Source organism: Brassica rapa, chromosome A06 (assembly GCF_000309985.2).
Source record: "Brassica rapa cultivar Chiifu-401-42 chromosome A06, CAAS_Brap_v3.01, whole genome shotgun sequence".
In the NCBI taxonomy this organism is placed as follows: domain Eukaryota; kingdom Viridiplantae; phylum Streptophyta; class Magnoliopsida; order Brassicales; family Brassicaceae; genus Brassica; species Brassica rapa.
The window spans coordinates 2,860,693-2,868,625 of record NC_024800.2 but is presented as its reverse complement, the minus strand read 5'-3'; the positions used below and the strand labels follow the sequence as shown (position 1 = coordinate 2,868,625).

The following is a 7,933-nucleotide window of genomic DNA, read 5'->3' as shown; positions in this document are numbered from 1 at the left end:
TCCACTAAAAAGATGGTAAAAATTCCGTATATATATGAAACGCCAAAAAGAAACCAAAAAGCTCATGTAACACAACTTCTGATCCTTGATTCGTCGTACTCTTCTTCATTCTTGTTACACAAGTTCATGTAACAAGCTCTCAATTTTTAATTAAGAAAGATAAACGCTCAAAGAAACCACAAATGAACCCATGCAAGATGTTTACCCAGTATTACCACACCACACTTCCTCAAATTAGAAGGAGCTGCTATATCTCACTGGGACTGGAATTGAATCAACAATACAGTATCACCTTCGTAGAGCTCGAGTCTCCGGCCTCACAACTCTAACTCTGCCCTCTCTCTTCTTCTCTCTCGCTGTTACAACTCAATCAACTTGAGATCAAGAAGCTAAACATAAACTAATTAACCCTTATAAGATGAGTTGATCAGCTCATCACACGTATACATTCCACACGCCTGGTTTCCTATAGAGAGAATACTTACAAACGTAAAACCAGACCATTTACAATCATATCTATAAACCAACTTAACCAGAACCTTCAAGCATAAACCAAGTGTCTGATGTCAAATGTAAATACCTTTTCTTGTATATAATCTTCAATCTCAACCTTATACAAGATATAAGGTTGATGACTGAATGATCTTATTAGAATAGAGGGGGAGTAGATGAGACGATCCTGTCTCTTCCAGAGTTGGTAAGCCGGATTCGTAGTGATCTGGCCATCAGTAGTAATCGTAGGTGGAGGGATGGTCATGGATCCATCGAGATGACCGGAGAGATCATATCCATCAAAAAGGGCATTGACTTGACGACTCCACATGACAAAGTTTGTGAAGTCAATTTCGTAACATTCGTCATGTTAACGTTGAGAATAGATTGATTCTCAGAGATGTTGATGGTTTCACCGTGAGTTGCAGGTGATGTAGCCATGGAGTTTGAGAAAGAAGACGATGAAAAATTGAAAAAGTTAAGAGGCGGCTAAAGTTTTAGGTATCTTTAGCTCTGATACCATATAAGGTTGATGACTGAATGATCTTATCTATTAATAATAGCAATCCCAATTAATGTCAAAGGGTTGTGTTGTTTCATTCTAAAAGGTTGTGTTGTTTCATTCAAATGTTGTGTTGTTTCATTCTAAAAGGTGCATTACTAATTGACAAAAAAATATTAAAATGTCAAAAGATGTGTCTTTCTATGTTGATATATGTTTTTTTATCATGCAATGATTTAAATATATTTTTGAAAATGTGTAACAATTTGTTTTATGATTCTTAGAATCTGTTTTTAAAAAAATCTAAAATAAATGTTTAAAGATGTATCTTTTGATTATAAAACTTGAATTAATTTAAAAGAAGTTTTTAAAGACATATTCTTAGATATTTTAATAAATTCTTAAAAATAAATAAAAATTTCAAGATGAAAAGACACATATTTCAGATAATTTTTAGAATAAAACATTGCAACTGTTAACGACAGACCATTACAATCTTTGGTGGCTAACTATTATAACCGTTGGTGATGAATCATTGTAACTTTTAATGTCACTGCAATCTTTAATTGTCAACCGTTACAACCTTTAGCTTTTTATATAAAGAACTAGGGTCGGTCCGCCCTACAGGCGTGATATACTTTAATTGTGATCTATGATTATTAAATTTTATACGATTTTATGATTTGTGTTTCAAGTTTGCATTTGCAAGAAATGTATATGATAATGATTTTTGTCTTTTAGAATGTTTTATGTGAGGAAAAATTATATGTGATAAGATATATTTTGCTTGTTTACGATTGTTGTTTATATGATATGTCAGTTTGCTATATATATCATTTATATCATGTGTTTGTTTATTACTTTTTTATAGGGAAATTATTTCAAATAACATTTTTTAAGTTTTAATCACAAAATAGCCTTTAATAAAAAAAATACCAAAATAGTTTTTTTTTTTTTGAAAATTTTAATATTTATTTTTTTTAAAAAAAAATTGAAATCCTATCCTCAGATTTCCACCCATTAACTCTAAAACTAATTCTAGATTAGTTAACCTTATGGTATAAATGTATTTTGCCCTTTAACAAAAATTTTGGCCATTATTTTCCGTTAGGGCTGTTTTTATGTCAAAAACTATTTTAGGGAGTTTTCTTTCTTATATGTTATTTAATGTATAATATATTTTATATAATAAATTTTATTAAAATTATAATAGGTAAAGCTAATATCAAATAATTACTGTTTATAGTAAAACGAAATTATCTCTTATTTAAAAAATATATTTCATACCAAATAAAAAAAACTTTCTAAAACACTGTTTATGAGCTTATTGGGTTTTACAGTTTGATAGTGCCACATGAGATACGCCGCTTCTTCATTTATTTGAACCGGTTTGTAATTTTAAATTGGTTTAGACAATTAAACAAAATTAAAAAAGGACCAAAAATACAAAACTAAACCTAATCTAAAAGCCGTCGTCTTCTTGTTGAACTCTCCACCGCTGGCAAACTTGAGCGTCCTGCCTCCTCCTCCGCCTTTTCATCCCGCCTCTTCCGCCGTCTGTTCGTCCAGCTTCCTCCACCTCGCTTCCTCCACCTCGTGAAGCTTCTTCACCGTCCTCCTCCATCAAGCTTCTCTGCGTCCTCCAACTTTCTTTACCAAGACAAAAACAAAATGAAATCAAAACTCATACACAGAGAGAGAGAAAGAGAGAGAGAGAGCGAGAGAGCGAGAGAAAGATGTAACCGTGACAGAGCGAGGCACAGGAGAGAGAGAGAGAGAGATCCGGCGTGGCAGAGAGGAGACCGGGGGTGGTGACTCTCGCTTTCTCTACCGCTCAGTCTCCGTCAGTCTTTTCTCCTGCTCTTTCCCATTTTTCTTTATCAAAGCTCTTTCCCATTTTCTGATTTTTTAACAGACGTTCTAGGGTTAGAGGCCTATCGATATATTCGGGCTGGATAACACACACAATCACACAAAGCCCAATCACACAAACCATGAAAGTAATTGATACGGTACGTTTAGAAAAGTGGACACGTGTCGCCGTTAAAAAGAACGACTTTCCACGTGGACATTGCGGGAGAGACTCGAACATTTTTTTATATATATAGATTATCAACAATGATAAATCCGAATCAAAATAATAATAAAAAAAATATCACAACAATCACAAATATATTAGAAAAAAAGGATTATTGTTATGCTGGGAACCCAGTAAACTTCAAATAACACAGGGGTGCAAGTATACTAAATAGCTTTTTCCACGAGTCATTGTTTCAAGGAGATTGCCATTGATGCACACCACACATCGACCAAGTCAATTTCAGATTAATCATTTAACCAGGAAAAACCAGATGTACAATTATCTTTTTGATGCGTAGGTCAGAATTTCAGACAATCTGATGACCGGAAACAATAATGATAATAAATTTGGTGCGCCGTGAGCGAATTCTACTCTCCTCTTACAATGTTCTCCCTTTATATTTTACCATTCGAGTTATAAAAAAAAACTTACTACAACACGTAATGGCGCTAATGTGGAAAACCTCTGAATTACGTGTAAGTTGTGTTCCATGTTCAACTTTGATTTGCGTTTGCAGTCTGCCCATTATCCATCAACAGGCAATCATGAAAACTGATGAGCGAAAAAAATATGACGTCATCTGTAATAGACCTAACGATGTTGCATTTGGTTTTAAATTCACATCCTCTAGGAGTCGCACCCTTTTGGTGTCAACGTCTCATTTGCATCTAATAAATATAAACATGAGAATTTGAAATTCTGTATTCCCTCATAATTCCACCATCATCATCAAATACGTTAGAATCATCACCTTTGCAGAGAATTGTCTCTGCAATTGTTTTCTTTTCTGATTTTAGTGCTTGCTCCATTTTTTATAGGAAAATATCAAGTTAGTGGTTGTTTTATTTCAAGATATACAACTCTTTTGAATGGTTATGATTGAACGTGTGCAAGCAGATGGAATGAATTAATGCCTCCTTTTTGTGGCCACCAACAATCAGTAATTCACTCTTTTTTTCTCAGATTTTTCTAACAACTTTCTTGCTCAGATTATTTAAATATATTTATAAAATTGTATATTTACAAAATTAAAATATATCAATAATTATATTTATTAGGTCTCACATTGGTTTTAAAAAATATATTAGAGCAAATCTTAGCTCTATTATATAATTCTTTTATTTTAGAGAAAAAAATAACAAAATACATTGGAATATTCTTAACTACAAACAACAATTGCAAAAAAAATTTTTATCGTATTGCATTTGCTTGTTACCAAATGGCAATCTAAGTAAAGATAAGAAGAACATATGCATATTTTTAAGCACCTACTCTTACCACTAGAAGCAAAAGACATTGATCTGTTTTCTTATTTTAATAATTATATATCAGTTAAGGAGAATAGATATGATAAAAAAAATGAAATTTCTTGCTTTTTCGTAAAAATATTAAAACAATTACTAAAAAATATTTGAAAATGTGTCTTTTGATTTTTGAAGCTACATAGGTTTTCATGGATATTATTTTTGTTTTGTTTTTATGTCTATTTATCATACCTTTAGAAAAATTAAATAAATATTTAAAAGTATATATTTTATCAAAAAGTTTGGACAGTGATCTATGAATGTGTTTTTCATATTTGCTCATTTCTATGTACTATAATTTCAAGGATCTAAAAAAAATGTTTCTACTATTAACCAACCAATTTTTCACAAATTAAGTTTTATCAAAATGTTGATGTCTGTTGGTATATTTTAACAGGTCTGGAACAACTAAATATCAATACATATCAATATACCCTGGGAAATACTATTGGTGCAGTTATATATATGGTTTGAATCAGGACTGGTTTGAACACATGATTCGGCCGTTTACCAATGAAGAGACATGACCTTTTGCAATGTGTCTTTTGGTCGTATATATATATGATACATGGAAAAGAGCGAAAAAGGTTAAATGAAACATTTAGTGATTGTTAATTTTTGTCTGTGATATGATTTTTATTATGACTCTTACATTCATTTCTATGTCAGATTTAAATCATATTCATCATTAATCATACAAAGTATGTGTACGGTCTACACATTTTGTAAAAAATAAATAGAAAATTGCATGTACAAAGTGGTAAGTTGTAAGCAAATAAGTATAAGTTATAATAGCGTATTTTATAAATATTTTAATTTTATTATATTTCTATACTTCTACGTGTTCTAACATTTACTGAAATTTCTTTTATTTTCTATTCAATATTTTTTTCTTTTATTTTGCTGTTCTGAGTTTTCATTTTTTTTGTTTTACTAGCGTAAGTTCTTATATTGCTAAGAAAAAAATCTGTTTCTATTTGTGAGAAAAAGTTATATTTTCTCCCTTAATGTACCATATTTAGTGTAAGAAAATTGTTTCAGTTATTCAGTATCAACTACATCATTTTAAAGGCCTTCAACTACGTCATGCCTTTTATATTTTTTCAGTTGAACAATACTCCATCTGTTCAAAAATACATGAAGGTTTAGAATAATGCACAACAATTAAAAAAAATATTGTTACTCAAAAAAATATTCATAGATATAAATTGAAAATTATTCAACCAATTAAAAAATAGACTAGAAAATATCTATGGTTACTAAATTTCTGATAAAATTAAAAGTAATATTAAAATATGATAATGTCATCTATGTTGAAAAACCAAAAACTTTCTTAAATATCATCTAATTTAAAACAGAGGGAGTATTTATTAAAATTTTGATAGGTTTTGGTTTTGGGAAACCGGAAAAATAACTAAATCATATATGAAGAGTTTTCAAGTATTTTAGAGACTGAAACCTACTCAGATTGAACATAAACTATTCTGGTATGTGAGTCTAAAACTACTCTACTTATATATTTTTTTCTTTTCATAATAATTTATTATCTTAAATATTGCATTTTTTAACAGAAGTTATCAAAATATCTAAAAATATGTTTTCCATCCTAAAATTATATTAGTTTAAAAGTTGTAAAAATGTTCAAGGATGTGGGTCTCTTAATCCTAAAAATACAATAGTTTATCAAAAGGTGTAAAAGATGTATAAGGATATATCTTAACATTTTAGGAATATGTATTTTTATGCTAAGAATGCAAAGATTTTCGAGAGGTTGTGAAAATGAATAAAAATGTGTCTTATCATTCTAGGACAGTGTTTTTTTTATTATAAATAGGAATCCAAAAATTGTCAAAATATATTATTTTCTAAAAATTGCAATAGTTGACAATTTTGTCAAAATGTCTAAAAATGTATATTTTGTAATGATGTTTATAAGTTGTAAAAATATGTCTTATCATCTTATTAAACGTGTACTTTAATTTTAATTACATGAAATCAATGTTTGTAATGTAGGTACTTTTTCAAAGGCAATTGTGAACAGTTTTTACAAATAACTTTTTTTATGATATTTTTTGTAAAATGAGTTTCCGTGCGACATCGCACGGGTTCATTACCTAGTTACTCTAAGAAGAAGGGTGTGAAACAAGAATTGGAGGGAGAAGAAAATAGTATTGTGGAGAAAGAAGCCGGAACGTCTGCTTGAGTCAGAGGTTTAGAAGCTAAGGAGGAGTTATTGTGAATTCTCATGAATTTTGATAATTTTAAGAATCCATTGTTATTGGTTCTTGGATTTCAAAAATCTTAGTAGAATCTACTTTTATTGGTTTAAGAATTTTCAAAATCCATTTAAATATCTTATTATTTAAAAAAGTTTAGTTATTGTTGATTCTCTAATTCTAACAAAATCTAGTGTTATTGGGAAATGAATTTTATTCATTTTTACTCATAAGACTCAAATTTCAAAATATCATATGTATCCATGTGATTTCAAAATCCTTGAAAACAAAATAATTATTCTTACCAAATATCTATTGCATCTTAAATTCAACTTATATGTTCAAAACTATAATTCATTACATTTATAAACTCTTACATTTTTGAATACATAATTATTTTTAAAAATATTATATTTTAATATAAATATTAATAATTACATTCACAAATCATAATAATTTTAATTGTTTTTTATAAAATAGTTTCAAAAAACATTTTCGAATTTCAAAAAGAAAATTCGAAAAAATATTTTTTTTTATAAAAATAGAAAAATAATAAAAAGGTTCGAATTTTAAAACATAGAATTCGAAATTATATAAACACAACTTTTTATTATTTTTATTACTTATACATTTATATAGCAATGGGTAAAATATTCTTTTACCTTTTTAATGAAACTTCTTTTTGTCATTTTCTTTTTTTTTAATGCTATTTTTGTGACAAAATCTTTTAAAATGGCTATTTAAGAAAATTGTTCAATTTTGTATGTATTAGTATTATTTTCTTTTTAATTTGAAAGAAAAAATAAATAATCATGCTATATGATTTAGAAAATAAATAGATTATATATTTATTTTACAAAAAATTATAGAAAAGAGGTAATACAAATTCATGAAAATCTATATCAATCTTAAAAGGTTATGATCAAATTTTATAAGTAAATTTATATAAATTTTCACAATCTACATAACCTTTTAAAATCTATTAACTCTCAAAATTCACAAACTCTACCCAAATTCATCTCCTAATATCATATATAATCATATATATCAACCAACTTAACCAGAACCTTCTAGGATAAAACCGAGAGTCTGATGTCAAATGTAAATACCTTATCCTGTCTATAATCTTCAAATCTCAACTTAGACATGATACCTTCATAACCACTTACGAAAACCTTCGGTGAAATCCCTTCCAACTCTTAACAAGCCTTCTTTATACTCCTTTACCGGATCATTCAAGCGTTTACTGGATGCAACAACTTCTACGTTTAGAAACTCGAAGCAACTTTAGTGCTTCTCTGAACTGGGAGAACCTTAATGAAGATATCAGTTGGGTTGT

General features: G+C 28.8%; 1 protein-coding gene across 1 annotated transcript in view; it reads right to left on the bottom strand.

Moving 5' to 3' along the window:
- The window catches only part of LOC103871499, a 67,242-nt gene that overhangs the window by 27,722 nt on the left and 31,587 nt on the right, over positions 1-7,933 (bottom strand). The window lies entirely within an intron of this gene.